This window comes from Mustela nigripes, chromosome 3 (assembly GCF_022355385.1).
Source record: "Mustela nigripes isolate SB6536 chromosome 3, MUSNIG.SB6536, whole genome shotgun sequence".
NCBI classification, from domain to species: Eukaryota; Metazoa; Chordata; class Mammalia; order Carnivora; family Mustelidae; genus Mustela; species Mustela nigripes.
This window is the reverse complement of record NC_081559.1, coordinates 135,119,903-135,139,986: the sequence shown is the minus strand read 5'-3', so window position 1 is coordinate 135,139,986 and position 20,084 is coordinate 135,119,903.

Sequence of the window (20,084 nt, the reverse complement as noted above, 5' to 3'; positions counted from 1 at the left end):
CTGGGATCGAGCCCCGCATCGGGCTCTCTGCTCAGTGGGGAGCCTGCTTCCTCCTCTCTCTCTGCCTGCCTCTCTGCCTATTTGTGATCTGTCTGTCAAGTAAATAAATAAAATCTTTAAAAAAAAAAGATAAGATAGGAAGGATTAGTTTTGTGTAATCTCATAACTAAAAGCAATTCTTTATTCATTTTTATTTTACTTTTAAAAGATTTTTCTTATTATCTCTATTATTATTATTTTTTTAAAGTGGGCTCCACGCTGGCGACTATGGGATCAAGATTTGAGTCGAGATCAAGAGTTAGACATTCAACCAACTGAGCCATCCAGGCACCTCAAAAGATTTTTATTTTTAAATAATCTCTATACCCAACATGGGGCTCAAATTTACAACCCCGAGATTAGGAGTTACATGCTCCAAAGATTGAGCTAGCTAGGCATCCTGAAGGATAATCCTTTAAATTCAATAAAGTGAGCTCTAGGAAAAATTCATGACTTCGCCTTTTTTTTTTTTTTAATCATTTTGTTTCAGATCAGTAGAAACTGTCATAGCTGGACAGATATTTGGGAACCGCTGGTTTAGTTCATCCTTCCAGTTTAGGTGGAAATCCTAATTATGGCATCCCTGACAGATGTTCTTGTAGCTTCTGCATGAATACTTCCCATGGAGGGCACACACTGTCTCAGCAGGCAGCCCATCCCACTGTGGAGGAGTTCTAACTGATGGACGGCTTCCCTGCCAGCCCTAGATCCTAGCCCCGTCTGCCTGACATACACAGAATAAAGCTGATCTCTCGGCAGCACTTCATCTTTCAGACATCTGAAGACATCAGTCATGTCCACCTTTTTCAAAAGGCAAACATGTCTAGCTCCTTTAACTAAGTCTCACTGGATCCAGACGTGGAGCACATAAACAGCGTAGGCATGGAGGCTCCCAAGCTCGCCACCCTTGATGTCCCCCAGCAGGCATTCAGTGGGGCTGTGGTGTCTGTCCTCCTGCCCAGTCCTGCACACAGGTCGGGGAGAGTTGGAGAAAAAGCGTCTATCTCCCTTTAAGCGGATTTAGGCTATATATCTGGACATCTATTTTGAAATTGAGGCAGGATGAGGAATTTAAATGCACACACAGATCTTGATTTCATAACCCCCTTGGGCATTAGCATCATTTGAGAGAGACCTGGATTTAGAAGACAAATTAATTCATGTTCAGAGCTTTCGGGCTTAAAAAATCCAGACTTGCTTCTGATTAATGTCAGGGAGGCTACTTCTGACTTTACAGGCAGGTAGCTTAGAACTAATGTTTGTGAAAGCACCTAGCACAGTGCTGGCTATTTGGTAAAGATTTCTTTTCTTTCCTTTTTTCCCTTCCTGACTTATTTCCTCCCTTCTTCTTTCCTCATTTTCTTTTTTCTTGTATATAATTAATCTTTCCAGTTTTATTGATGTCGCATTAACATTCAGGATTGTGTAAGTTTCAGGGGTACGTCACGGTGACCCAACTTCCATATATTGTGAAGTGATGATTGCAGTGAGTTTTGTTAATATCCATCATCTCCTATGGATAAAGAACGAAAAGGAAGAAAAAGTTTCTTTTTTTTCCCTTGTGACAAGAACTCTTAAGATTTACTCTCTTAACAACTTTCAAATATACTGTATGGCTATGTTAAGTATAGTCATCATGTTGTACAATAATGCCCAGTATTTATTTATTTATTCAAAAGATTTTATTTATTTATTTGAAAGAGAGAGAGAGAGAGTGCATGAGCAGCAGGGAGGTAGGGGCAGTGGGCAGAGAGCCCTAGGTGGGCCTTGATCCCAGGATGCTGGAATCATGACCTGAGCTGAAGGCAGACACTTTACCAACTGAGCCACCCAGGTGCCCCCATACCCAGTATTTATTTTTCTCATAACTGGAAGACTATCCTTTGACTACCTTCCTGCAACTTCCCCTCTCTCCCCCTTCTCCCTCTGGTAACCACACATCTGGTCTCTTTTTTTATGAATTTGATTTAACTTGATATTTTTTAGATTCCACATATAGGCAAGATCATACAGCATTTGTCTTTCTCTGTCTGACTTACTTCACTTAGCATAGTGCCCTCAACATCCATCCATGTTGTTACAAATGGCAGGATTTCCCTCATTTGTATGGTTGAATAATATCCCATTGTATATGGACACCACATTTTCTTTATCCATTCATCGGTTGAAAGAGGTTGTTTCCATGCCTTGGGTATTGTAAATAATGATGCAGTGGATATGGGAGTGCAGCTCCCTTTTTTGACATAAAGAAATGGAAAAGTGGAAATCCTGGATCATAAGGTAGTTCTACTTAATTTTTTGAGGATCCTTAATACTGATTTCCAGAGAGCTTCTTTCAATTTACTATCCCAACAACAGTGCAAGTTTCCTTTATTCCACATCCTCACCAACACTTGTTACTTCTTGTCTTTCTGGTGATGGCCATTCTAACAGGTGTAAGGTGAATTCTTACTGTGATTCTGATTTACACATTCCCAATAATTAATGATGTTGAGCACCTTTTCATGTATCTATCAACCATTCACATATCTATCAACCATTCACATATCTTCCTTGGAAAAATGTCTGTTCATGTTCTTTGCCCATTTTTAATTGGATTGTTCTTTTGCTATTGAGTTTTATGGCAGGAACCCCTTACCAGATATGCAATTCGCAAGTATTTTTTCGCATTCTGTAGGTTGTCTTCTCATTTTGTTGATCGTTTCTTTTGCTGTGCAGAAGGTATTTAGTTTGAGGTAGTCCCACCCATTTATTTTTTATTTTGTTGTTTGTGCTTTTCAGTAACGAATTAAAAAAATCATTGCCTAGACCTGTGTCAAAAAACTTTTCTTCTATGTTTATCTGTCACTCAGCCATTTCCTAATGGAAGCATGAGATCCTTAGGCTACTCCCATCTTTGCCCAACTTACTCTTCCCAAGACTAGGCTGGGAACCTCTCTTTGGCTGAGTTACGGGTGGGCACATTCCAGTGCAGGCCATGAATGCCTGCAAACCCCACTCCACTTTACACCCTAGGAGGGGTTGGGCTTGGCTTGCCCAGTCTGGAGGAAGCCACTCTCTGGCAGAGAACAGTGGCTTCACTCTGTCCTAAGGTACATAATTAGGCCAGTGACTGCATGCGTTTACGTTTGTTCACTGTGTACAATGTGGTTCTCGATTACTAAGGTTCCTTTTCTGGGACAAGGGCAGTTAAGACCCCAAAGACAAAACTGCCAATGTCAGCTTTCAAATATTACTCAGCTTGAATATTATATACTGATCAATCCCTCAAACTGAAAAACAATCTATTCCAATATTCCAGGTTTTACTTCTCCAGATACGTTAAGAGCTCTGAGAAAAAAAGAAAAATTTCCCTGAAATTTAGTATCGTCATAAATGTTACTAAACATTTATATCCAGCTTCTTTAAAAGGCCAGTTTAGGAATTTATCTTTCAAGCATGCTAAATGGCCAGATCTAAGGATAATGCCAGTTTGTGCCCATGTGTGGGACTAGTGATCTACATGAGTGAGAATCCCTGTGTAATGTCAGCCTGTACAAAATGGGGCAGGTTTTGCTCTGTGGACAGAGTTCCTTCTTGTAGGGGTCTGCAAGGGGCCTAGACTTGTTCTGATGGAGACTATCTCATCACCCTGCGGGTCTTGTTCGGGAGGGCTGAGCCTAGCTTTCTCTTTCTCCACTCTCCCCTTGCTCGCTAGGTTCAAGGCCTACTGGTCTTTTTGTTCTTCGAACCAGTCAAGCTTCTTCCCACCTTAGGCTCCTTGCACTTGCTTTTGCTGTTACTTTCTGCTCCCCTTGTAGATATTCACATGCTTGCCTGAGTCATTTAACTCATGTTATCTCCGATGTCACTTTCTGAATCTACTTTGACCTCTCTCATCATCCCCTTTAAAGGAACAATGTCTTGTTTTCTTTTCTTTAAAGCACTTATTTAACTCATGTGTTCTTTACTGACTCTCTTTCTCTGCCAAGATATAGATGTCAGAAGATCAGAAACCACATCTATCTTATTAATTCTCTATCCCCAGTACCTAGAACATAAAAGATCCTCAATAAATTTTGTTGAACAGTTGGGTAATAGTGTCCATTTTGGGAAGAGAGGCAGGAGAGAATCTACCTTCCCAGTGCCTAAAGGACTTCTCTGTGATGTGGAGGAAAGCAACCGTCTTTTCTCCTTAGTAGTCCTGATTCTTTAGGTGAGCTGGTTGCCCGTTGGGAGAACTGTAAATCTGACTTACTTTGTGAATCCATTTTGAGATAATCAGTGTGTGTGTGTGTGTGCATGTGTGTGTGTGTGTGTGTGTCTGGCATCCCAGAGTTATCAGAACCTTAATGAAAAAAGAAAGGAGATGAAGAGGGGGATAGGTGGGAATCTTATTGTAAGAAAATCACACCAGAGGTTTGCCTGGGTGACTCGGTCAGTTAAATGCCTTCAGCTCAGGTCATGATCCCAGGGTCCCATGAGTCCCGAGTTGGGCTCCCTGCTCAATGGGGACCTGCTTCTCCCTCTCCCTCTGCTGCTCCCCTTGCTTGTGCTCTTTCTTTCTTTCTTTTTTTAATAAAAGATTTTATTTATTTATTTGTCAGAAAGAGAGAGAGAGAAAGCACGTAAGCAGGCAGAGAGGCAGGCAGAGGCGGAGAGAGAGGAAGGCTCCCTGTTGAGCAAGGAGCCCGATGCGGGACTTGATCCCAGGACCCTGGGATCATGACCTGAGCCGAAGTCAGCGGCTTAACCCACTGAGCCACCCAGGCGTCCCTGTGCTCTTTCTTTCTGTCAAATAAATAAATAAAGTCTTAAAAAAAAAAGAAAGAAAATCATACTGGAGCCTCCTAGGAAGGAAGGTGAACCAATGGGGAAATGGAAGGTAGGCTAGTGCACAAGATGTATAGGAACTATGGGTAGAGGAGGGAGGACTCTCATCTCCCCTGTTTGTGGTGTGTACCTTTTCATTTTCTTTCCTTTCCTCCTCCTTCTTTTCTTCCTTTCTTTTTTTTTTTTTTTTTAGATTTTCTTATTCATTTTAGAGAGTAAGAGAGACAGACAGAGAAAGCATGAGCAGGGGTAGAGGGAGACAGAGAAGCAGGCTCCCTGCAGACCAGGACCCAGCCAGGACCCAGAGATCATGACCTGAGCCGAAGGCAGATGCTGAACCATCTGAGCCACACAGGTGCCCTTCTTTTTCTTTTCCTTTTTCTTTCTTTTTTTTTTTTTTCCTCAAGATTTTATTTATTTATTTGAGAGAGAACATGAGCAGGGGGAGGCGCAGAGGGTGAGGGAGAGGGAGAAGCAGACTCCCCACAGAGCATGGAGCCTGATGTGGGGCTCGACGTGGGACTTGATTCCAGGACCTGGAGATCATGCCTTGAGGTGAAGTTAGATACTTAGCCAACTGAGCCACCCAGGTGCCCCTGGTGTGCAGCTTTTCTTATCACATTGCTCTAGTCATAGTCTGGGAAGACATAAGAAGACACAACTCTAAGTAAGAAAAATAAGAAAGGAAGAAAAGGGGGAAAAAGTAAAAATAGAGGTAAAAGTTCAAGGGAATTTAAGTGAAGAACCATCTAGGGGGCACCTGGCCGGCTCAGTCAGGAGAGCATGCAACTCTTGATCTTGGGGTCATGAATTCAAGCCCCATGTTGGGTAGAGTCACTCAAAAAAAAAATTGTGGCATCCCTTCAAGAGTAACCTTATTTCTGAAGATTTATTGTAAATAAAAAGACTATGTGGAGAACTGATAAATGTTTATACTCTATTGAGAGAATTAAAAAGTATAATTAAAAAAAGAGTCATCTAAGAAAAAATTGAAAAAATCATACAACTGAAAGCTGAAAGTTTAAAGCAGGTAAAAGAGTGAGATTGAAAATGAGAGGTGAAATAAAATTTTAAAATAAAAGATGTGAAGGTGCCTGGGTAGCTCAGTTGGTTAAGTGACTGCCTTCGGCTCAGGTCATGATCCTGGAGTTCCAGGATCGAGTTTCACGTAGAGCTCCCTGCTCAGCAGGGAGTCTGCTTCTCCCTCTGACGCCCCCCTCTCATGCTCTCTCTTAATTAATAAATAAAATGTTAAAAAAAAAATAAAAAGCTTCAACTACTGAAATAAAAAGGTAAGTATGAAAGTGAGAAGACTATAACATATGTTAAAAATAAAGTTAGGGATTTGAGAATGAAGTAGTTGTTTTTTTTTTAAGTGTCAAAGTAAAGGAAAAAAAACGTTAAGAAGTCCTCAAAAGAGGGAAAAAGAAGAAGTTAAAGTGAAAGAAATAAGAGAGAAAGTAACTGCAAGAAGTCTAAATGATGAAGACATTCTAGAGGGAAACAGACCATTGACAGCAGCTGAAATGGGAGGGGGGCTGGGCATCTTCTTCCGGGGTGAACTGCCTACAGTACATGACCTTTGAAAACACCCTGCAGGGCTGGCCAGCTGTGTGGAGGCCATGTTCAGCAGTGGCATTTGGAAATGTGCCACCATGTGGTGCTCAGGAGGACATGAGTCTTCCTGAAAGGAAGTTGGGCTAGTTAACCACGTTCTTAAAAATTCCAACTAAGACTTTTGAAAACTAAGTGAAGAATCTAGCCAACATTCACTGGGGGAAATTGGGAACCTCTAAATGTTTGAAGTGGGAGCCCATCATATATGAGAAATATTAAACCACAGGGCCTGGACACTGGAGATATGCTAAGAAGCTTCATTAGTGAATAATCCAGAAGTGAAATGTTCTACAAGTCTAGACTGGCAATGAGATGTATTAGGGGAGGGAGAGATGCCTGAGAGAATCTAAAAAGGCTTGATGATACATAGTAATGGGTTAGGTCATAAGAAAGAGTTACTGATGAGTCTGTTTTCTTTTTTTTTTTAATATATTTTTAAAAACCTTATTTATTTGTCAGAGAGAGAGAGAGAGAGAGCGAGAGAGCGTGCGAGTGCACAGCCAGGGGAGCAGCAGGCAGAGGGAGAAATAGCATCAGAGCCTGATGCGGCACTCAATCCTAGGACCCGGGGATCATGACCTGAGCCAAAGGTAGATGCTTAAACTACTGAGCTACTCAGGGATCTGATGACTCTGGTTTTAAACTGAGTCTGTATTTTGGGATATTAAGAAGAACTCCTGCCTCAACTGACTTATACAATATGAAATGTATATCCTCTCAAACATAAATAAGTCTAATATGGTTCTGAGGTTGGCTAATTCAGTGGCTCCGAGTCAAAGGTGATAGATAGCAAAAGACTCATTTTCTTGTATATTCGTGAGTTGACTGGACTGAGTATGGCTTTGGTTGTTTTCTTCATGGTCCAAGATGGCTGCTTTAGCTTTATATCCTTATCCTCATAAACAGATGTTAACTCTAACTGGATGAAGAGGGGCTGTCTCTTTCTACCAGTGGAAAATCTCCCAGAAATCCTCCTTTCTTTTCTGGCAATCTTCCTCTCATGTCTCATTAGTTATAGTCATGTAACATGCTCATGTCTAAACTAATTATTGTGAGGGAAATAAGAGTGTGAATAAGTCGTTCATGATTGGGGAAGGGTCTAGGCTACTCTGAAACCAATAACCATGTACCATCTGAATAAAATCAAGCTTCCATTAGCTAGGAAGATGATAGAGGTATGATTGTGAATATAGGCAACCATCAGTGTCTGTCTGGGGGTCTGACTATGGCATGTTTTACATGCTGCTCTAGGGTCTGGTTCTAAGAAGTTTGCCGACAAACAACACAATGAAAAATAAACACATGATGGAGTTCCTGGCTGGCTCAGTCAGTTAAGCCACCAACTCTTGATTTTGGCTCAGGTCATGATCTCAGGGTTCTGAGATCAAGCCTCATACTAGCTGTGGAGCCTGCTCAAGATTCTCTCTTTCTCTCTCTCTGCCCCTCCCCTCTCTAAAAAAAATAAAAAAGTGAACAAGTGAGACTACATCAAGTCTTCTGTACAGCCAAAGAAAGCATCAATAGAGTGAAAAACAACCTGAAATTTTCCCATTCCTCTGGAATGGGAAAAATATTTGCAAACCATATATCTGATGAAAAGTTAATATCCAAAATACATAAAGAACTCATACAACTCAATAGCAAAAAACATAACTCAATTACAAAACAGCCAAAGGACATAAATAGACATTTTTCCCAAAGAAGATACACAAAAGGCCTGAGATCATGACCTGAGCCAAAATCAAGAGTTGGTGGCTTAACTGACTGAGCCAGCCAGGAACTCCATCATGTGTTTATTTTTCATTGTGTTGTTTGTCGGCAAACTTCTTAGAACCAGACCCTAGAGCAGCATGTAAAACATGCCATAGTCAGACCCCCAGACAGACACTGATGGTTGCCTATATTCACAATCATACCTCTATCATCATCCACAAAAGGCCAACAAAAAAGATGGAAAGATGCTCAACATTTCTAGTCATTAAGGAAATGTAGATTAGAACCACAATGAGATATCCCCTCATGTCTGTTATAATGGCCACCAACAAAAAGACAAGAAGTAAGTGTTGGCATAGATGAGAGAAAAGGGGATTCTTGTGCATTGTTGGTGGGAATGTAATTTGGTGCAGCCACCATGGAAAACAGTATGAAGGATCCTCAAAAAATTAAAAATAGAAATACCATATGATCCTGCAATTCCACTTCTGGGAATATATTCAAAGGAAACAAAATAGCTAACTTGAAAAGCTATCTGCATCCTCCTGTTCATGGCAGTGTAATTTACAACAGCCAAGACATGGAAAAAACCTGTGTCCGTCAATGGATGAATGGATAGTGAAGTTGTGGTGTATATATATATGCCATGAAATATATTCAGTAATAAAAAATGAGGAAATCTTGTTATTTGTGACAACATAGCTGGATCTTGAGCACATTATGCTGAATGAAATAAGTCAGAGACAGACAAATGCTGTATGATCTCACTTATATTTTGAAAAAGGCAGAGGGTGGAGGAGGAGGGAATTGGAAGAAGGTGGTCAAAGGTACAAATTTCCAGTTACAAGTACTAAGGATATAATGTACAACAGCGTGACTACAGCTAACTCTGCTGTGTGGTATGTAAGAAAGTTGTAAAGAGGGTAGATCCCAAGAGTTCTTGTCACAGGGAAAGTTTTTTCTTTTTGTCTTTCTTTCCTTTTCATCATATCTCTGTGAGATGATGGATATTACCCAAATCTATTTTGCTTATCATTTTGCGATATATGTAAATTAAACCACCATGCTGTACATCTTAAATTTATAGATATATTATTTCTCAGAGGTGTATTATTTCACAGTAAAATTTTCTCAGGTGTATTATTTCTCAGGGGTTTTATATTCTCAGGTGTATTATTTTCTCAGTAAAATTGGAAAAAAAAATTTTTGTCCAAAGGCTCAGAGTTATAAGTGTACCCATTTTAGGGGCCTGGGTGGCTCAGTGGGTTAAAGCCCCTGACTTCGGCTCAGGTCATGATCCCAGGGTCCTGGGATCGAGCCCTGCCTCGGGCTCTCTGCTCAGCGAGGTGCCTGCTTCCTCCTCTCTCTCTGCCTGCCTCTCTGCCTACTTGTGCTCTCTGTCTGTCAAATAAATAAATAAAATCTTAAAAAAAAAAAAAAGTGTACCCATTTTAGGAGAACAGCTTACAAGGGTCCTCCAGGAAAGAGCACTTTATCCAACTGGAAAGAGTTTTAATTATCCCTACCTTTGTCTAGATAATCTTAATCCTTTTAATTATCTCTCTAAGTCATTTTTTTTCAAGCTTTTTAATCATTATTGTGGCTAAGCTTCGAGTTTTTCGAAATTTAAATAGGCAGGTAAGGACCTGGGAAATAAAATGTTCTGTGTATATTGAATTCTGGGAAAAGAACTAAATACGATTTTAAACTGCCGACATCATACAATATGTCTATAAATGAGAAAATAGCAAAAGCAATATGATGTTAGCCAAAGCTACTCTAGAGTTCACGCAGAGCATGTATCCGTCATCTGTAGAGGAAATGGTCCCACAAGAGGGCCCTTGTCTTTCCATACTGCTTTAGTCTTGAAATTTTACATGCAAAATATTCAAACAGAAGGACTGCAGCAAATTTAGTTCAATGGGCGCTAGGAAATTAAGCTGGAAGAGATTTCCTTCTTTGTGAAGCCACTCATCCAGTTTATTGGAAAATTTTGCTTTCAGCAATATTTTGTGTCCAAGTATACTTATATGGCAAAAAAATATATGTTTATTTACATAAAACTCATGGATTCATTTCATTAAAGAGAAGACAGCGAAAAGTGTATGTGCGATACTGTGCAGATTTTTTCCAACAGGGGTACTGTGGGAAGAATCCAGGGCTGGAATCTGCAACCCGTTGCCACTCTTTACTCAGTTAACTGAGCTAATGCTCCAAGGGCATTAGCACAATGCCTGTCATGTGAAACTACTACTATAACTACCATTAAATCTCATATATTATGGGGTAAGTAGTAGGGTTATCCCCACTTTACTCATAAGGGGTTAGTTAGTAAATGACAGAGCTGGGGTTAGAGCTTCAAGCTGGTGAGGGGACACTGGGTAGGTGCCCTTTTGATCCCACTTCCTGTTTTCTTAGTTGTGCAAGGTTAAAAGTAAAACAGGTTTTTTGTTTGTTTTTGTTTTTGTTTTTCACCAGCAAAATTGGTTTATTTGGGAATAGCAGAGGAATTGCGATTAGGGACATTCCAGCGTTGGCAAAGCATAGGCAGTCTGGGGAGGAATGTTACTTTATAGAGAAAAGGAGGAAGTTGGGAGGGGCTGCTTTGTATGAAAGTCGGTTGGAGGAAATGGAGAGTTCAGGTTTAATGACAGCTCCTCATTAGGTGAATTGTGGTATTTTCTTATTGGCTGAGCTTGGTGTTGGGCAAGGAGAAATTCTTCCTCCTGGAGTAGTAAAGTAGGTTTCTTCCTGTTGGAAATTAAGGTAAGACTCTTCCTTTTAGGGTCTGCAATTAATAAGTAGTAGGACACAAGACCTCTGGTCTCCCTACCCCTTTGAAAATTTTTTAAATTATTATTTTAAAGATTTATTTATCTATTTTGGAGAGAGTGGGCATGCGATCAATTATGAGTGGGGGGAGAGGGGGAGAGAGAGAGAATCGTAAGTAGATCCCTTGCTGAGCAGCTTGATCTCACCACCCTGAGATCATGACTTGAGCCTAAATCAACAGTCAGATGCTTAACTGAGCCACCCAGGCACACTTCCCCACCCATTTTATTTTATCTTTAAATTTTTATTATTTTAAAATTATTTTTAATTTTTTTTATTAAAGATTTTTATTTATTTGACAGAGAGAGAGAGAGAGATCACACGTAGGCAGAGAGAGAGGGGGAAGCAGGCTCCCGGCTGTGTAGAGAGCCTGATTTGGGGCTTGATCCCAGGACCCTGAGATCATGACCTGAGCCAAAGGCAGAGGCCTAACCCACTGAGCCACCCAGGCACCACCCTCCCTGCTCATTTAATTAATTAATTAATTATTTTTTTTAAAAAAGATGTATTTATTTATTTGAGAGAGAATGAGTGTGAGAGAGCATGAGAGAGGAGAAGGTCAGAGGGAGAAGCAGACTCCCCAAGGAGCTGGGAGCCCGATGCGGGACTCGATCCTGGAAGTCCAGGATCATGACCTGAGCCAAAGGCAGCTGCTCAACCAACTGAGCCACCCAGGCGCCCCCACCCCCTGCTCATTTTAAATGGGGTTTCCTGTCTTTAGCTTTACAGTTACATAAAGAAGCTGTTACTGAAGCCCTTACTTCCTTAGGTTGCATTATTCTTGGGATTTATCAAATTTGGGGAGAATAATTGTAGTGATGTATAGAACCCCAAGCCCCCTCCCGTGTCTTCCCCTCTAGTTTTTCCCCTATTCCCTTTGTGTGTTGATGTCCTGCTTAGAATTTGCAGCTTCAGATGTGGCCGTTCACAGCAGCTCTTCTACGTCCACTGGGGCCCTTTCTTTTCTGGTCTTATGTTTTCACTATTTCTTGCTGTTGGCGGGATTGAAGGGAGCCTTTGTCCTATAATCAGCAATTCCATCAATTTTCTAGACCCTTAAAAGGTAGCCACGTTTTTTGGATATAAAGTTTTAGGGCAAGGGCTGCAGCCTCTGGGGGACAACATGCAGTTTTTCATTCCTTGATGCATTCCTTGATCATTTTATTGAGTTCCTAGTTGTTCAGACAGGTTGATGTATTCATCTGGTTCTTTGCTCTTTTTTCCTTTAGGCATGTCAGACTTTCTGTGGTGTCACATTCTTTTTGCTTGAAATTACAACTATGAGAATTTCCTTAGTGAAGATTTGCTGGTGACCAACTCTGTTTTTGTCTGTCTGTAAAGGCCTTTATTTGTCCTTTTTTTTTTTTTTCAAGATTTAATTTATTTATTTAATAGAAGACACAGTGAGAGAAGGAACACAAGCAAGTCAAGTGGGAAAGGGAGAAGCAGGCTTCCCGCTGAGCAGGAAGCCCGATGCGGAACTTGATCCCAGAACCCTGGGATCATGACCTGAGCTGAAGGCAGACACTCACCGACTGAGCCACCCAGGTGCCCCTCTATTTGTTCTTCTTAAGGCTATTTTTGTATAGGACTCTACATTGGTCATTACTTTTCTATACAACATTGAGGATCTCATTCTGCTGCTTTCTTGTTCCCTTTGTTGTTGTTGACTGTCAGTCAGTCTAGCTCTTCTGAAGTTAATTTGTCTTTATTCTTAGATGTTTTTTTAATCTTATTTTTTTAAAAAATATTTTATTTATTTGACAGAAAGAGAGAGGGAGAGAGTGCACATGAGCGGGGTCAGAGGGAGAAGGAGAAGCAGGCTCCCCACTGACCAAGGAGCTTGGTGTGGGACTCGATCCCATGACCCTGGGATTATGAGCTGAGCCAAAGGCAGTTGCTTAACCAGTTGACCTACCCAGGCGTCCCAAAGCTTTTTTAAAAAAGACTGATTTAATTATTTGGGAGAGAGAGGGAAAATGTGTGTGGACATGAACAGGGAGAGGAACTTAGGGAAAGATTCCCAAGTAGGTTCCGTCCTGTGTGCAGAGCCCAGTGCAGGGCTGAATCTCAGCCCTGAGGTCATGACTTGAGCCAAAATCTAATCTGTCGTTTAACTGACTGAGGGGCACCCCTATTCTTAGATGTTTTTAAGATTTTTTGTCTTTGTTATTTTTTTTTTTAAGATTTTATTTACTTATTTGACAGAGAGAGAGAGAGAGATCACAAGTAGGCAGGGAGGCAGGCAGTAGAGAGGGGGAAACAGGCTCCCTGCTGAGAGCAGAGAGCCCAATTCGGGGCTTGATCCCAAGACCCTGAGACCATGACCTGAGCCGAAGGCAGAGGCTTAACCCACTGAGCCACCCAGGCACCTCTGTTCTTCTATATTATTATAATAAATTTAGTTGTGTATTTGTTGTTTTTATATATTCTTCTTGGAGTACATTAGGTTCCTTGAATCTGTGGATTGGTGTTTTCCGTTATTTTGGATGATTATCAGTCATTCTCTCTACACATATTACTTCTGCTCCATTTATCTTCTCTCCTACTGGAAGGCTGATTAAATGCAGGTTAGACCTTTTCCCCTGTTACATTTTGCATCTTTTGTTTCTCTCTGGCTTCTAATTTGCTTTTTAGTTTATTAGTTCTGTCTTTAATTTCCTTTGAAACATGTCCAGCGAATTTCGAATACTGTTATTATGTCTTCTATTTTAGAAAAAATTCAGTTTTTTTCTCTATTTCATTGTTTGTTTTAAGTCATTTAACAGGCTTATCCCTAACAAAAATGAACAGATGCTTGGCACTTCTGGGAAACAATACAGTTTTGCAAGAGTTTATTGAATTTATGTTAACCAAGAGAAAGGATTTGACAAGTTTTCTTTATTCTGACGTTAGCATGTTTCTGTCCTGTAAATCCCTTCCTTACTCTGTCCCTGATGGTGGCAGAAGATGAACACAGACAGCTTTGCAGCTGAGAGGCAGGTGATTTCTGATGACAAAAGAAAAAAGATTCCAAAGGGTGTTAGCAGTAAGAAAGGAGCATGCATGATCCTGAGTGACCAGCGGTTCTTGTATGTTCTTTATTTTTATGTGTGTTTGTGATAATAAGGACTCTTTAAAGGATGTGGCCCTGCTTGCCTTCTTGCCTGGATCTCTTTTTGATACTCTCCGCTAGATCTCTTTTTGTTGTTTCCTATTTTCTTCACACGTTTCAAGCTTGTATTTCATTTCTTTAAATACAGGAAGGGAGACAATTTTTCAAAATGGCCACCAGAATTACCATACTCTTGGGTAGGGATATCCATGCCATCTCTCGGTTTGGTCATGTGACACACTTTGGTTAATGGGGAAGTAGCAAACTCGTAAGAAAAGGCATCAAAAGGGCTGGTGCACTGGGACTTGTCTTCTCATCCTATTGACAATGCTTTGTTAGTATGCGAACAGACCTGGGCTAGCCTGTTGGAAGACGATGGGACATGTAGAAGGAAACCCTAGCAATTCCAACCATTCCAGGCATCTCAGTGCTTCCAGATAGGGGTGAGGCCATCCTAGTCCATCCAGCCCCAACTGAGTTCCCCAGACTAGAATATGCTCCCAGCTAACCCCAATTCATGAGTAATAGAAATATTTATTTTTTGGAGCCCCTCTCTCTCTGCCTCCGCTCTTCCTTCTTGTGCTCTCTCTCTCTCTCTGTGTCAAATCAATAAATAACATCTTTAAAAAAATGTTGTTTTAATCATTGACTTTCAGATGGCTTGTCATTTAGAAAAAGCTGACACACATAGTAAGCATAGTTTAAAAAAAACTTGTCAGTAAATTAGTAAATTCCATATTTGTAGTTTTTGTCTCTTTCTGCTGAGTATTTTTATCCTGCTGATTCTCACTCTTGATGCCTTGTTTCCCTGCGTGCTTGTCATTTATGAAATTTTTAAAAAGATTTTTTAGTTTTAATTTTTATTATTTATTTATTTTTTAGATTTTATTTTGTTATTTTTTAAAAAGACTTATTTATTTATTTGGGGGGGGGCAGAAGGAGGGGAGCAGACTCTTCACTGAGCAGGGAGCCAAACAGGACCCTGAGATCATGACCTGAGGCAAAACCAACAGTAGGGGGGCGCCTGGGTGGCTCAGTGGGTTAAGCCTCTGCCTTCGGCTCAGGTCATGATCCCAGTGTGCTGGGATTGAGCCCCGCATCAGGCTCTCTGCTCAGCGGGGAGCCTGCTTCCTCCTCTCTCTCTGCCTGCCTCTCTGCCTACTTGTGATCTCTGTCTGTCAAATAAATAAATAAAATCTTTAAAAACAACAACAACAACAACAGTAGGTTGCATAGGCAACTGAGCCACCAAGTGCCACCCCCCAATTTTTCATTTTTAAGTAACCTTTGTACCCAGTGTAGGGCTCTAACTTACAACCCTGATATCAAGAGTCATATGCTCTACTGACTGTACCCACAGGTACCCCTATCTTTATTATTGTTGACTGTGTAGTATTCACTTATTTTTTTTCTATGCCAAATGTGAGCTGTAAAATGATAGTTCTCTTAATTTATTTTTAAAGATTTTATTTATTTACTTATTTTTAAGCAGGGTTCACACCCAGCATTGAGCCCAGCGAGGGGCTTGAACTCATCACCCTGAGTGATGAGTTGAGATGAAGATCTGAGCTGAGATCAAGAGTTGGATGCTTAACTGATGGAGCTACCAGGTGCCCCTGAAGATTTTTTTTTTTTTTTTTTTTGACAGACAGATCACAAGTAGGCAGAGAGGCAGGCAGAGAGAGAGAGAGGGTGAAGCAGGCTCCCTGCTGAGCAGAGAGCCCGACTAGGGCTCCATCCCAGGACCCTGGGATCATGACCTGAGCCAAAGGCAAAGGCTTTAAGCCACTGAGCCACCCAGGTGCCCGCCCCTGAAGATTTTATTTTTAGGTAATCTCTACACCCTACAGTTTTGCAAGGGTTTATAGTTTATGTAAACTTAAGTTTACAACCCTGAGATCAGGGGTCACATGCTCTACTGACTGAGCCAGCCAGTTTTCTTAAGTTTAATTAGCAGATTTAATGCAACCCCCTAACTAAAAAAAAATAGACAAAATTATTTTAACATTCAGTTTAAAGAATAAGTTAACAGATACAGCAAAGGTGAAATGTTCTAGAAAAAAGCCACTGAAAGGAAACTAGTCTTACTAAGTTTTTCAGTATAATGATTATAATGATTATAACAAGAGAAAAAACTATCAATGGGACAGAGGAAGGCTGAGTAATAGAGTTGATCATAGGTAGGAAATGATGGGAAACAAATCATAGAAAAGGGAGCGATTCTTTCATAAATGAGATTTAGCTGTTGATTGGCTTGGAGGGGAAAAATATGATTCATGTCTTGTATAGATTTTATCTCCTTTGTTGACCATAATGGAAACCAGAGAATCAAGGCTTGATTGATAGTTTATATTGGAAGTCTGAGCTCAGTAAGTCTTGTAGAACCAATTGTTGGTTTTGGGGTGTGAGCTAGAGGAAGCATGTCTAGGTATCTGCTCTATATACAAGGGCATGTGTGAGGATGTGTGTGTATATATGAGTACTTATTCATTATAATATGCAAAATAGTAATGATTAGAATTATCTTTGGTGATCAACATGGGAATAGTCAAATTAATTTTGGTGTATTCATATAATGTTATACCAAACTATAAAATATTGTATTAGCTAGGGGCACCTGGTTGGTCAGTAAATTAAGCATCTGATCTCAGGGTGGTGAAATTAAGCCTGGTGTGGGGCTCCACACTCAGTGGGAGCCCTCTCCTTCGGGACACCCCTCCCCACAACACCCCTTCCCCCGCTCATGTGCCTGGATGGCTCAGTTGATTGGGTGTCTGACTGTAGATTCTGGTTCAGGTCGTGATCTCAGGGTTGTGAGATTGAGCCTGGAGTTGGGGCCCCCCTCCAGCTTAGAGTCTGCTTGAGATTCTCTTTCTCCCTTTCCCCCCGCCTTCAGCCCCTTCCCCAAACCATGTGCTCTCTCCATCTCTCTCAAATAAATAAAATCTTCAAAAATAAATAAATAAATATTGTATTAGCTATTAAAAAGAATGTCTAAGATTAATATGTATTGATTTTAGGGCGCCTGGGTGGCTCAGTGGGTTAAGCCGCTGCCTTCAGCTCAGGTCATGATCTCAGGGTCCTGGGATCGAGTCCCGCATTGGGCTCTCTGCTCAGCAGGGAACCTGCTTCCCTCGTCTCTGCCTGCATCTCAGCTTACTTGTGATCTCTGTCAAATAAATAAATAAAATCTTTAAAAAAAATGTATTGATTTTAAAAAGATGTCTCAGAGAAATCCATAAAACTGTGATTCCTGTGGTTCCCGGGTGGCTCAGTCATTAAGTGTCTGCATTTGGCTTGAGTCATGACTCCAGAGTCCTGGGATCAGGCTCCCTGCTCAGTGGGAAGCCTGCTTCTCCCTCTCCCACTCCCCCTGCTTGTGTTTCTTCTCTCGCTGTGTCTCTGTCAAATAAATAAATAAAATCTTTAAACAATAACAACAACAAAATTGTGATTCCTTTTTTTGTGAAATAAATAGAATGTATATGTATGCAACTTAAGTGTGTACGTGTGTAGATGCCATCCAGTGCCCTAGGGCTCTGGAGTTACGATTCCTTTTAATATTTAATATCTTCTCAACATCTTCCAAGAATATCTTTAAAAAAAATTTTTTTTAAAGATTTCATTTATTTATTTGACAAAGAGCAGGAGAGAGAGGAAGAAAGAGCACAAGCAGGGGGAGCAGCAGAGGGAGAGGGAGAGGGAGAAGTAGGCTCCCCACTAACCAAGGAACCCTATGTGGGGCTTTTTAAAGATTTATTTATTTATTTGACAGAGAGATAGATAACGAAAGAGGGAACACAAGCTGGGGGAGTGGGAGAGGGAGAAGCAGGCTCCCCGCTGAGCAGGGTGCCCGCTGGGGTTCAATCCCAGGACCCTGAGATCATGACCTGAGTCGAAGGCAGATGCTTAACGACTGAGCCACCCAGGCGCTCCCATCAACATTTTTTTTAAAAAGGATATAATTAATTAATTAATTAATTAGAGAGAGAGAGAGAGAGAGCATGCACGAGCAGGGGAGCACGAGAGGAAAAAGGAGAGATAGAGGGAGAAGCTGACTTCCCATTGAGTGGGGAGCCTGACAGGGGGCTCAATCCCAGGACCTCCAGATCCTCAAGAGCCTCAAGAGCCACAGTCAGAGGCTTAATTGATTGAGCCACCCCAGTGGTCCCCTCCACCCACAATATCTTTAAAGAAATCAAAGACAGCCAAGCTCCAGTGTCTTGCTCTCTTTAAAATGCTTATTCTCTGCTTCTCACCTTGCAACCTTAAGTGCTGTCTCTTTTTTGTTTCTATATTATTTAAGTATTATACCAAAAGAGTTGTAATGCATCTCCTTTTCCATATAGTTCCCCTTACTCTGTCTTTAGTATAGGCTAATATGGAATGATTTTATTAAAAGTTGGGACTATTAAAGAGGGGCTGTATATCAACAGAAGTCAGTAAGCAGTAAAAAACTTTGTGTAATATCTCTATGCTTATTTTTTCTACTGCCTATTACATGTATTAGGTAATATATCTCTAGTACCTGGCTACTGATAACTTCTCCTTAGCTTGTTTTATCCTCAGTCTCACTTCCCCCATGTCTCTTCCAAGATGTTCCATTGAATAAACAATAATCTTTGGGCCTTCACCTTTACCTTTGAAGAATGGCTGAAGTTTAAAAGTATATTCTGCAATCTCTTTAAGGCAATCATAGTTATAAGTATGCCTTCCCTCCTTTGCCAGTCTTTGTAAACAGGAGGGAGCAGTATCCAATTTATGTCCCTATTTATATGAATAGTGGTGTCACTTACCTTCTTTTATAGGGAGAATTATTGGCCATCAGATTTTATGTTGAAAATAGCCTCTTTCCTTATAAATACATATATGTGTGCATGAGTATATCTATACATGCATTTATGTGTACCTACAACATTACTACATAGAAAGTAGAGACTCTAAAGGATGACCTGCTGATATGGTAGAGATTTTCCTTAAAAAAAAAAAAAAAAAGGGCTGGGGGGCCTAGATTTACTATAGCACTTGAGCAAACAGATGACAGAAGCTGCAAAGTGCTAAGTCAGATATCGGTGGTTTTCCAAGTGCCTTTCCAGGAACCTTTTGTGGATTGGGAAAGCTCCATTAGGGTATTGGGGGTCAAAGGTGAGGCTAAAGAGGAGAAAAGGCAACAGCCACCCCAACCAGGTCAGCTTTTACTCTCTTTTACATATTAGGACACCAATAAAGTTTTGTCCATAAAGTGAGTTCTGAGGCTAGAAAAAGTCTGGAGTGATTGCCTTAAAACATGGGTCTGCAAACTGCAGCCCACAGGTCAATTCTGGGCTGTAGGGTTTGTTTCTGTACAGCCTATGAGCCAGGGATGGCTTTTACATTCTTAAGGAGATGTTAAAAAAAAAAAAAAAAGAGGAAGAAGAATATATGAGAGAGACCATATGGACTCTGCAAACCCTCAATTATTTACTGTTTGTCTCTTTACAGGAAAAGTTTTTTTGGCCCCTTTTGTGGAGGTGGCACTATTTGAAGAGGCTAAAAATGGAAAACTAGCTAAACACACAGTAGGGAAATACTTCAGTAAAGCATATGTATTACTTAAGATTTGGTTAAGCTGCAAGTAGAGGAAACTCCCAAATATCAGTAACTGAAGGAAGATACAAGTTTATTTCCCATTTGAGAATGTGAATGGTTGTCAGTGCTGGAATGTTCAGAAACTCCCTGGGTCAGAAACTCAGGCTATGTCTTATGGCTCCACCCTGAGTTACTTTAATTCCCAGGATCACATTCTGGTCTACAAGAAGATTGTTGGAACTCTAGCCTCTACACTTGCATTCCAGCCAGCAGGAAGGAGGAAATCAAAGAAAATGGATCATTCCACGTCCACTTTTATCTCATTGGTTAGAATTTAATTATATGCACATCTAGCTGCAATGGAGACTGGGAAATGTAGTTTTGATTCCGGGCAGTCCTGTACCCGGCT